The following is a 13,437-nucleotide window of genomic DNA, read 5'->3' as shown; positions in this document are numbered from 1 at the left end:
CTGGCAGTAACCGAAATATCTAGCCATTGGATGACCGCCAAATCTCTCTTTAATCAATATATATCATATCATAAAGAGGAACTCAATTAAGATAATAGCCAAAGCTTTAAACAGACTTTTTTGTTGTCATCACTTAGGCATTTTAAAATCAACTGCCTTTCAAATCTAATAAAAATAAAGTATTTACATTTTGTCACAGCTAGCTTGACAAGTTTAGTTTCAAATAGTAGGTTAGTAATTAGCACACATTTAAACTGTTTCTGATTATTACAAAATGTCATTAATTAAAAACATTTCATTCATATTTTCCATTAATAAAGCAAAAGTTCTATTCACTAGAGCTATGAATCTTAACCATTGGACAACAGTACAACAGTAGTAATTTTGAAATCAGTAATCAGATAGTCCAGTCAGCACATGGTTTATAATAAACTGTCGTTGGCAGACAACTTAGTACAACGTAGAGTTATGTCAAAAACCAAAATGAAATAAAGTTGTGTTGCTGCTAGATTCATAGAAAAGCCAGAATAATAAAAGCATTTCAGTTGAATGCACACTTAAATTTTGTCCCAAATTATTGAATATCCAAGTGTCTTGAAATTAGATTTTATCATAGAAGACTAATGGAAAGGGAAGTATTGAATGGAACTAGGAAATAACAAGAACAGTTTAACACCAGGATCAATGAAGAGTCCAAGACTTATTTCACATTTAAATGATTTGAAATTACACATCCCATCAGATCCTTTCTGCCATTAAAACAGGTAAGAAGAAACATTGCATTTAATGGTTTCTAAATGTGGGAAACAAATTTGGTAAGGACACAAAGTGCAAGGAACATAGAAAAAAGTGTAATATAGATATATTATACTGTAACAAATACTTATCAGAAAGCATCAATTAGTCAATACTGCAGAAAATTGTCCAATGCAATATCAAATCACAAACCAAGTTCAACCATCAACTTCATGACCAATTCAATATCCTTCTAAGTCATGTAATGACGAAATAGACCCTTAACAGCTCTCAGACCCAACTATCTTTTGCCCATCAACCATCATTTGCACATGAAATTTAGACAAAATATTTATTCCACTTGTTTTAGTCATGTCTTCCAGAGGATTTCAATAATCAAAAACTTAATTTTTCATCTGTTTGCAGTAGTCATTTCATCAAAATCTAGTTTGTGTTTGCAATAACTTCAGAAGATATTTAACCCTTGATTGTGTGTAATAGCAGTGATTTTCCACAACTATTACTTTTTTTTTTACACACATTTTTTTCAAATTGAATTATTCAAGCCGTGCTTCCATCATTCTCATGCTACATACTATTCATCTGTGCAAAATATTTCAAAAAAATTATTCCCTCCACTTATCACAGTCCCTCAAAAATCCACAATAGGAACTTGCTGCTTCAAACACAATTGCATATAATTTTTCTTTATCATCATGACTTCATGCCTAAGGTGGCAATTTTCCACTAAAATGTCATTTTTGTGACCTGACATCAAAAATTATATCAGAAAAGTCTTACACAATAGCCACATCATGCACATTTGCAAGTTGCTGACTTCAAACATTTGTCTCTAAGATAGGTCAGTGTTCCAGGCTTCAACAAATTTAAATGTTTTCATGGCATTACTTCATGCCTGTGAAAAATAAGTCATTTTCTGGTCCTTCTGAGAAACACTTCAGCCATTTTTTTCTACCCAAACTCACTTTACATTAGCTCACAGTAGTGCAAAGTTTCAAGGGCTTCCTACAGGAGGCCTCTAAAGGTCATTGTTCTCTGAACAAAACATTATATAAACAATGCATGACATTAAAACTTGGCATGCAAAGAAGAGCCATTACAGGATTTTTCAAAATCATCAGATTCAAGGAATGGCAATCACATGCAGTATACAGTTGACCCCCTATAAGATCATGGATACGTTCCATTCTTTAGGAATCCGATTTCTTACGAGTCCTTCCAATCACAGCCCGACAGGTGTCAAGTTTACAGACTACGGCTGATTGAAAGGTTCTCTTCCATAAAATTAAAATCGATTCTAGACTAATCCGACTCAACATTTCCAAAATACGTATATATTTTTTTGGAAATAATCTGCATAAACTACGCTATAAACAAAATATTACTTACCGAGTATGCACCATTCGACATCGCCATTGCTAAAGCTTGTTTTCGTCGCGGAACAGCTCAGCAAACAGCGGCCGATTTCTAACAACTTATTTTTCTACGACAACTTCGTTGAACTTTGGAGACATCATTAATATAAATAATTTTAATCGCCGTTGAATAAGAAATGTTTCTTTCACAAGAAATGTATAAAATTACAGTACTGTATTAGACTTACGGTACCTAATTTACATACTGTACAGACGATAGTTAGCGTAAAATCTCCGTAGCGTGGCGCCACGCTAGACGGCGGAAATTATATATTTAATTATAACAAAGTTACAATAAGTTAATATATAATTATATATACAGTACCTAATTTATATATAATTAATATATAATTATATGTACAGTACCTAATTTATATATAATTTATATAATACTGTCCAGACGATAGAAATCTCTCCATAGCGTGGCGCTACGGACAGCGGGAAAGTAGTTCGGCTGCCCGATTACGTTTTACTTAATTATAGGAGTTTTTTTACCTTTTTTTACGGATACCATCACAATTTTTTCGCATTTTTATAGGAATCATAATTATAGGGACTGTAATTATGGGGGGGGTCGACTGTAAGTAAGTTTGAAAAATCATAACCTAATATGTCTACATGTTAAAAGAAAGAAAAAAGTACAAGTAATTGTGTTAATTTGGAGGATTAAGGAAGCATTACATTTGACTAGCATTTCATATTGATAATTTTCTTCAAAATCACTTGTCGCACCCGTTTTGATCTATTTTACTCCAACAACAGACGTTAAAATACAAAAAGGACTCTAACTTTAGAATTAACACTAAAATATACAATTTAGTAAGATTGCCAGATATTATCTTTGATTTGTTAGCTATATCTCAATAAGAAATTCTACAAGAAAAATTCACAATCAACTAATTATTCATTAAAATGTGAAAATATCAACTTAAAAAACTCCCATTTAATTATCTGAACTCAAGTTTCTCGTAGTTATAGCAAGAATAAACTATATACTGTATTAAATTAAAATTATTAAAAATCACAAAATTTTAAGTAAAATCTTGTCACAGCCCAGAAACTGTTCTCTCTCTTGAGCATCATCATTACATAGTTTATGTTCTATACATTTTCCACGCATAATGAATTTTTTTTCCTCTGAAGTAGAGTATGAAAAATGTGAAAACTTATCTAGCAATTAGATAATATAAAACCAGCCCCACAAACCGTATTTAGTATGCAAAGATATTTATCAATGCAAAACTTTACGTATTTAACTTGAGAACTGCTTTACTGATTGAGATTTACAGTATTCTCTATTCCAAAAAACTAGGAATATTTCCTCGCATTTTCAACAATTTATACCAGTATAACGCATTGTAAACCTTGGCCTTTTAATACTAATACAGATTCAGGCTAATTGTTGAGGTTACTTTAATTTGCAATTGTGGGACAACTCCCTGAATTGATCTGTTAAATTTCAATAAACCTATAAATTTCTCTTTGTAACAATAAAATAACAATTCTTTTCCTACAGACATTCTAATATATATTACCCTTTCTTTGTCAACAATCAATTAATGGCAAAATAAAATCTAGAAAATTTGTCCTCACAATCAAATGCTCATCACTGGAATGTTAGAACATTGGAAACAGCACAAAAAAGTTAATTTCCAGTAATCTTTCATCCATACATGTAATTTCTTTCTTTTGAACAAAAGCCAGAAATAGATAAAGCATTATTAACAGCTTTCACATATTTGCCAACTAATTCAAGTGTAGCATCAAACATTGATGTAAATGGAATATGGAAATGCAATTGTTTGATATGATGTATTAGTTAATATAACTAAATACCTAAAATACTAAATACAGTAGAGTCCTGGAAACTTGACATTTTGTAAATCATTTGGATCCTGTTTTTTAACGACATAAGTTATCATTTTTCACCAGCAACCATCAATTCCGCATTTTAACAAAGAATTAACCCTTTTCCAAAAGGTGCCACTGCAAAGCACTGCAATGCAAATGTCACTAACTAAAGTGGCCACTAAATAATCACTATTGGTATGAAACTAATACATTTATAAAATTTATATATATATACACACACACAAATACAAAACACCTTTACCAAAATTCTGCTATTTAGACTATCATCATCGTCATAAAACTCAATCATTTGATAACATGTCACCAGTCAAGTTTGCATGACTACTGTAGAGAGATACAGCAAGAACTAATAAATAAGGTAAAACCATTTACGTAAGTATTACAAATTTACACAATACACTACACACACACTTTTACATATTTACATACACAATAAGACACACAACTTTTAAGATCAATTTTGATCTTACCAGTAGAATGTGTTCAGTCCTGAATTGTAATTAACAATAAATTTCATAAAATTGAAGAAAGCCTACAAATTACAAGCCTACATTTTTAAAGCAGTCACATTATCATGTCTTGCATAGATTTTCAACATGCATACCACTTAGGCTAATTGTCTCGTGAGTTAAAATTTTGGTTTTTATTTGTATAAGGTAATTCAACACATGGGCAATCTGCAGAGGGGATGCCTCTTGGGAGGTCTTACGGGGAAACTGGTCACTATTTAAGTGTTAATCATGAAGAAAAACCAGGAAGTCTGCTTGGCCAGCCCACTAGCAATGTGCAAACCCACAACCAAACCCTCTATCAATGTTCAGTGGTTTTCTCCACTTGGCCACTGGTTAGCACCAGCAAGTTAAGAACCATTACATAAGTTTGTGTATATGTTTACATCATGACATACATGAAAAAGAATTTAATTTATGGATTCAATCACTATACTAAAATGATCACTGAAAGGAATCTTGAGTCAAATACTTTAGAAGCATCTGCTCTTAAGCCATTATATAAGTCAAGAAATTTTATATTAAAGTTTGAAAAAGTCACTAGAAATCAAATTTTCCCAATTACTTCATGTTATTCTATATAATTTCCAAATCAAAATTCAAAAAATCCAAAAAAGGTTGCTCTTAAAATATGTAAGTTTAGATGTGAAGTGGAATGAAAAAATTAAAAACCTATTTTCCCTGTAGTTATAGAAAGAATAAAGTAGAAAAATGTGTACAATACTCAGACAAGACAGTAGTTCCTCATTAGAATGTGCATAATTAGTTCTGGAACTCCAATCATACTGATAGATCAGTTAATGTAATTTCCACCTATCCCAATTTGAGTGAAGAGTAACTGGCTCCAGCATTAAATTTTAAATTGAAATTCTATTAAAACAATATACCATAAATTCTGAAATTACCATTATACACAGAGCTGACTATAACAAATATAAACATAATAAAAAAAAATTACTTGAAACTGTTCTATTACACTATTTCATAGTCATGGCATCAGTTTATCTTTGTTATAAACACTTATTATGATTAATATGCATGAATCACCAATTTAAGTGTATCACAAAGTTGAATAACAAAACAAATCATTGTTAAATCAACAACTGACTCACCAGAAGAAAACATTACAAAAAAGAAAAAATTAAATTTAAGCAAATTCAAATTATCCTTACAATGATTGTAAGGATAATTTTGGTTAACGATCATCAAACCTTATTTTAAAAAATCTATTTCAAATCCTCAGAGTTAAGTTTAATTAAGAATGACCTTTAAAAGCGGAGAGGCAGTAACAACTGATTTAACTTGTAAACCAGAAAACAACGTGTCAAGGACAAGGTAATGTAGAACGGTCAAGGTACACATTTAATGACAAATGTTGTCTTCAATTCCATGATATGCAAGAGAATTTTTATGATTGTTGTAACAAAACTGCAAATGCAGCAATCTTATTGTGTAAGAATAGGTGAAATATAAAGTTTACAACTGATGCTTGGCATTCTACTAACAGATTTACTGCCAAAATCTGAATATTATTTTCTAACTATATATTGAAACTGACATTAATCAAGATTTGAAGATGAAAATATTAAAGATTTTCCTACATGATCAGATATACGCAGCCATTTTTCCATTTTGACATCATTTTTGGTAACGTGAAGTCATAAAAATGACATTATGGAGGTCTCTCATGATTGCTGCAAGATAGTTGTGATATCATGAATGTGTCTTACATATGCATGATGTAATGAGATGGTTTGAAAAGCACTACAACCTTAAATACTTATCTCTGAGATGGCCTGGAATGCTATCACCTTTTGACAATTTAATATTTTCATTAAAAATATTAAATTGTCAAAAGGTGATAGCATTCCAGGTCTTATTTAGTGTCAAAAATCAAAACAATCATTTTCTGGCTCATTTGAGAAAAAACTCAGCCCCTATCATACATTTCTACATTTCCAGTCAAACACATTTTACATTATCCCACACTATTGCAAAGTTTTCTATAGGAATCCTTGAAATGAAAGATCTGTAAAGAAAATATCACCTAAACAATATGAAACATTCAATATTCACTGTTTCAAGATGTTGAAATTATTTACTTTTACATTATTGGTGTCTTCTCCCCAGCGACATTTTTATCATCTGGGCGAGATAAAAAAAAAAAAAAAAAAAAAGGTACAGTACCTGAAGGACTAATAAAATATGAAAGTTTCTTGTTATTTGTAATTATAACCCCTCTTTCTGTACCAACACACAGAAAACCAGGGTAGAATGACACCCTGAAGCAGAAGAGAACTCCCTATTTTTTTGTCAATGGATAGCATTAAGTAGCACAATCTTCAAGAACTTCATAACACTTGACGGAGCATGTTTGAACACAAGGATGAACTCAGTTTCTGTACATGGCAGCTATGTGCCGAAACCGAGTTCATCCTTGCTTCCAGCAGGATATTTTAAGTTAATATTCTTGTTAAGTCAAATAAGATAAGAATCAAAGTGTTACATACACCACTATTTCTTTAATATTGCATTCTGAACTGTAGATTTACATTACATATACATGTATATATTTAATCCTTAGTTTACAATGTAGACCAACAACATTCAAATAAGTTGAGTCTGGAGCAGGATCTGTCGAAGGGTGGATCATTTATCGAGCTGCCAAAAGTGGACACTAATAATTCATGTGCTAGAGTGAAGAGTGCCAATGGATGGTGCCAAAACATCCGGATCATGCAGAATAGCATCAACTATTGGCACCAGTGAATTATTAAAAATCCAAAAATGGATGGTAGTACAATTTAGCAATGGCAAAAATCAAACAATATCATAATCATGTGGAATTAATTTTATAATGAAATTAAAAAATTAATAGAAAAAGAAAACAAAACTAAGGTTAAAATCATCATCTAGCCCAAGCAGCTCTGCTGAAACTTAATTCAGTTTTTCAAAACAAAGCAAATCCAAGCAACTGTATATAATAATAACCAGTGAAATGTGAATATATGAAGTCTGGTACAAGTGCCACTTCTGTTAGTACATCATAATGCATGCTAACAGCTAAACAGCAATGTATTTCAATTTAACAATCATATTATAAAGAACACTTAAGATACTTTTGCACAAGATCAATTTTTGAATTCAAATATTTAAACCATGCTAGTTTTGGCCATTGTAAGTGTGGATGGTCACAAGTTGAAAGATATTGCCAGTTATATATCAACTTATACTTTTCTTTGTATGTATGATGATTCCAAATTATCTGTGGATCTTTTGAAAGGTAAATATCTATGTCTACCTATTAGTTTTTTAATTTAGTAGTATGTTAGCATTTCCTTGTGAGTTCACTAAACTAGGTTTCAGTCAAAAATGTAGTTTTAGTTCTAAAACTAAGCAAAAAAATAACTGGAAGTTGAAAATCTGACCAAAATTCGGTTGATATTTAACATCTTGATAAAGGAAATCAAGCTATTTGATATTTAAAACAATGTTACTCATAAGCAAATCAATATTTTACTTAGTCATGTCCAAGACATTTATTTATAGACAGCCATTAGAAAATAAGGATGTTGTGACATCAGCTTGTGGTTTCTGCTTACGAGTCAAAATACTTTAATTCAATTTTCTGATCTTTGGACAGTATTTTATCACTTGTGTCTACATTTTTTTTTACAAATCAGAACAGAGCTTTACAGCTTATAATTATCATCATTACTTTGACACATCAATTTGCCAAATTAACTAGCTGGAGTTAGTAAAGGCTCTTCTGGCTGGGTGGAGGACCATCCATCCAGAAGAGCCTGGAAAGAACACTTAAGTTTCATAAAAAATTAATCAAAGAATTTAATAGTATATGAAAATTGTTTAAATTTTGATATTTAAACTAGAAAGAAACAAGATAAGAAAAGCACCCATTGGCAATAATACATGACCTCAATACAAAATAATTTAACCTCTTTAAATTAAACACAATCTCCTGCATACCAAATCATTCTCACAATTTCAGAGTAGGGAAAAAATTTATCAAGGCAGTAAGGAACCAGGAATCATCAAGGTCAAGCAAAAACTTGTTTGAAAAATTCCGAAAAATAAGCAAAAATCAAGGTCAGTTCTTTCAAATATTTGAAATTCTTAAAATTCCTGAAATATTGTTGCTTTTTATATTATAATAAATATAAAAATAATATTTTGTAACTAATGCAATATTAGCCTACTATTTTAACTTAACTCTGAATGTTGACAGAATTGTACTTAGTTTGATTTACATAAAAGTTTATCATCCAAAACAACCTTTATCCAAGACAAATTTATTGTAACAGAAAACCAATTGTTAACTTTTTGTAAAGCTTCCAAATTTTGCTTTTGCTCATTAAAACTGCTATCCTGAACATTACTCACACACACACACACCTGAAAAAATCCTAATGCATGAAATTATGTAAATCACTTGCATTGTCTACTTCTTATGGCATGTTTATGCTGTAAACTTTTATTCTTAGATGTGTATTTTAAAAATTTGCTGCTGTCTTAACAAATCAAATCAAACTAACCATATTTTTTCTTTAAAGTCCCAAATTTTCAGTAGTGGTCTATATATTTGACACTATGCATACAGCTACAAAACATTGGCATTTTAAATTCAAATCAATTGACCTAAAATTAAAAATTAATGGCAGAAACTACATTTGCTTTGCACTATGTTGCTATAGCCACGCTACACTTTGACGTGCAAATATTGCAACCAGAAATAGCTTTAAAAAATTTCCGAAGCACTTTACTAGAATAGAAAATTAATTCCACTCTTCCATTATATAAATTAACTACACTTCACAAGAGGCTGTAATAAAGTTCGAAAGGAAATGTCGAGAGATTGAACTTTTCCAATTGAGTTCAACTACCAATTTTAACAGTTTGTGCAAGTCAAGGTTAGGTAATATGAAATCAATACCGTGCAAAGCTCTGATTACTAAAACTTACTTAGTTTACCTTTGTGAAAAAACTGCTGACTGACTTTTAAAATTAAAAAATTAAGAATAATAAAATTTAAAAACAGTATAGTAATTCTACAAAAAAAAACCTGACAAAACTGTTATTTAACAGAAAACTTGCAAGGCAAGCATTATCAGAAGCTAATAATAAAATCAAAAATTTAACACAAAACACTATATGTAATATATTAATCAACTAAATGCGGAAACCACAGCAGCTTCTCATAAATGTTAAGTGTTAAAAGACTTGAAATCGTGCCAAATGTTAAAATAACAGCTTTCTGAACAGACGCCGAAAAATTATCAGGTAAAGTACTTGGATGTGCCGACATATTAAATTAGTGAAATGTAGTCATATCAAAAATACCACCTTTTGTAGCCAATACGAACATGTGAGTGAAAAAATAGAAAGTATTTGTCATGTATTTTATTAGATATTTGAGATCCAACTTTATATAACTTGTAGAAAGTTTGCATTAAATATGCACATAAGTATTACTTTTAATTATTGTAGATAATCAAAGTAATAGAAAATTGACTAGGCCATTTTTAATTTCATCAAATGAAGTATTTATCAATAGAAACAGCAGCCACTTTCCCTAAAAGTACATAAAAGACATTCTAGAACATCTCAGAAGTTAAAGCTTTGTAACACTCAAGATTTATTTCGGACAATATACATGCTCCATTAAAGAATTTGAGTGAATTTAAATCAGCAGCAAGTGCCTTCAAGCTCTTGGTCATCTACAGACCAAGGATACTCCTAACAAGGTTGTTCCTAGGTTTAAATATGCACAGCAGCTCAGAAGAACTTCTTGCCAACGACAAATTCACTCAAACTCCATTAAAGCACTGTCCTGAAGTATTTTTTCCCATACTTTAATAATATAAAGCATAATTATCCCAATTAAAAGTAAGTTTATAACAAAGATGTTAACTAATCATTACTTAGCAAATAAACTTCTTGGTACAGTAAATAATTACACACAAATTTATAATTGCGACATCAAAATACATGTAACAAGGCAAAACAATGAGTATCAATAATAAAGTTACACTTTTCTGCAAGTTTTTTTTTACATAGGAAAACATTAACTTAAATTACTTACATATGCCAAATAGAGACCCAAACCAGAAATTAGACAAGAGATTAAAAAAGCAAAATCAATACTTCAGTTGAAATATTGATTTTAATATGAAAATTTGATGAATTAAAATGAAACAGAACACATTACGTCACTTTCTAAAGTTAGAATGATTTAAAATAGGATTCCAAAATAGTATTATAAATGTTCTTCCGAATACGGAATGTGCAATTCCAAAAGCAATTAAAAAAAGTTATAAAGTATACAAAGCTCAAAGATCAAATTCATCGTCGTCATTCGATCGACATTAATGTTGGATAAACCATTTTATTGAGTATAATTTCCACTTCAAGCGAATAAAGTTGTCGGGCCATAACTTGGCTAATTACACAGACAAATTTCTAATTTAGACTTAGTTTACCATAAAACATCAATACTTTTAATTACAAAAAAAAATTCATGAACTTGAGTAGATTAACTGTAATCTAAAACACACATCCTTCATATTATATTCCATTTTAGTAAACATCTAACATTAACAGTTTCTAGGTTATAACCCACCAATGCCATTCTAAGGAGGCATACAGAAATTTTAATGCTGTTAACAGTAATTTTGTAGAAAAATAACCCAGATAAACCGACAAATTATCAATTTCAAGCTAACCCATATTGGTACCAGATAAGGAGGTACGTCTTAACTCAATATTATAACATGACTAAAAATTTTTAAAAGTTTCTAAATAAAACTTAAATGAAACACACAAATCGTTAATCTAATGAGGAATTTGTCATCCAAAAAGGCAAGAAAGTTTACAAATTTCAGTTAATGCAAAACGGGAAAGAACGCAGATAGAATCCAAACCAGTTATCACATACTTTAATACGATATATCTATTTTTATCTGCCATTAATTTATCTAATTCTCATTGTTCATTATACATTAAATAAACAGTATTTTTTTTTTTTTAAATTATCGGCCATTTTCCTTTATAGTTCAAACTTAAAAAAATTTTACAAACAAAGAAAACCGCTTTAAAATCTCAAGGACGAAGTTCAATTCGCCCTCATTTACCCACAAAACTGGCAAAATACAATTTCCTTATTTGCAAAGTGCAAATGTTCAAATATCCGTCTCACTTATTGCCAGATCACAATGGTTATCGTAAAACAAGCTAGTAAAAAGTATTTTTCCAGTAAATTAGGCTGAAAAACAAAAATTAAAAAAGAATAAAAACCCAGATAAGAATCACATCAAAGTTGGTATGAGTTGACTTCAAGTAACATTGTACAGACAGACAAACTACCTGAAATCAACTTCTACCATAAGATCCATATAAGGGCATAAATATCAAATTACAATTCATTTACATTAAATAAAATACCACACAAACACTCAAACAGCACCAAACAATAATTTAAGGTGAAATTTTTTTTTTCAAGTGAATAAAATGGCGAAAATTAATTCTTGAGATAAAATAAAGGTTGAAGGTGGCGAAGGGGGAAGAAAATGGCCCTAACCTTGCATATGTTAAGAGAAAAAATGGCTGTTTTAAGCTTTGTCACTTAAATAAAGGATAGAAAAACCTAACTTACCGATGGTACGAAATAAAGACGTCATATAAGACCGTTGAAGAACGTAGATGATTTTGCAAAAACAGAAAATCAGACGATTTACTTCTTCTTCGTCCCGATTCAAGATGGCGACTATCGGAAGGTGGAAAGTTTGCCTACGAACTTCCACCGCACCTGCGATAAAACATTAAACGAATTATATTATTTCGCGTGTAAATTAGGTGAGAAATTTCTAAAGCCATCATTATATGTAAATTTAGAATTAATACGTAAATATTATTTCGCAATTATAACGAATAAGACGACGAACACGTCATCACCCCATACCTCTTCGCTCCGAAATGAACAGCGCAGTTCGGATTGCAGTAAGGACCCGGATGTTTAACGCCCTCTGCTATTTCTCAATCGAGTTTTGAAATTGTTATTAATTCTTCTGTTTATCGTTTCTTATTTATTATTAATTATTATCGCGTAACACGTAACGGTTATTATTAATAAATTAAAATGGATAAAAAGTATATGCAAATTAGATAAAAAGAATTCGGCGATTACGTCATCGGAATTTAATTTAAATCGGGTGTTTTAATAGGTGGTCTTATTATTTTTTAAATAGTTAGGGATTTAAATTTGAATGTCGTTTTTGAACTTTAATATTAAACTAATAAAATTATTAATGACGTCACATTTAAGCTATTTGAAAATCGGAGAATAGAGCGAAGCGTCATATCTAATTACGTTATTAATATGGCCGGATGGCACAGAGGTTAAGGTGGCAGCCTGCCGCTCTGGAAACCCGAGGTCGAAAAATCCTCAGGAATTTTTCGGGGTTGGTCGGATATGTCGGGCCCCGTCTCTCACCACTCAGCCGCCTCATTGTGGACTTGGCCGAACTCATAATGGGCTTGTTCCAGTAATTTTCATTGTTTAATCATCACTAATTGTATTGGAGAAATCAAAGTCGCTCTACACCATTCCAATTAATAATAACAAATCTATACATAAAATACATTTCATAACGTTAATATCATTTTTTAAATAAGAAATGATTTTTAAAATAAAACGAGGGAAAAAATAACACGCAAGCGCTTCCGTCTTTCCAATTTTTCGTGCTCTAATTAAATCAGCGCCCTCTGAAATATTTAATTTGAAAAATTATGGCATCATTTTGTGCAATTTTATAAAGTTTATTTAAAATTTTGGCATTTTCAACTTAATTATTAATATTTGTGAATTTTTA

The 13,437-nt window shown here is 30.6% G+C and overlaps 1 protein-coding gene across 1 annotated transcript in view; it reads right to left on the bottom strand.

Moving 5' to 3' along the window:
• The window catches only part of LOC111634719 (eukaryotic translation initiation factor 5-like), a 32,007-nt gene extending 19,346 nt beyond the window's left edge, over positions 1-12,661 (bottom strand). Inside the window, exons 1-2 of the mRNA XM_023379558.1 lie at positions 12,528-12,661; positions 12,222-12,374 (exon numbers count right to left, since the gene is read on the bottom strand). The gene's annotated coding sequence lies outside the window, so the exon portion shown is untranslated. The remainder of the gene's footprint in view (positions 1-12,221; positions 12,375-12,527) is intronic.
• Positions 12,662-13,437: the final 776 nt, after the last annotated feature.

Source organism: Centruroides sculpturatus, unplaced genomic scaffold (genome assembly GCF_000671375.1).
Source record: "Centruroides sculpturatus isolate CEXI.00-Female unplaced genomic scaffold, Cexi_2.0 scaffold822, whole genome shotgun sequence".
Taxonomy (NCBI): domain Eukaryota; kingdom Metazoa; phylum Arthropoda; class Arachnida; order Scorpiones; family Buthidae; genus Centruroides; species Centruroides sculpturatus.
Note: the sequence above shows the minus strand (reverse complement) of the source record. Positions and strands in the feature narration are given on the sequence as shown.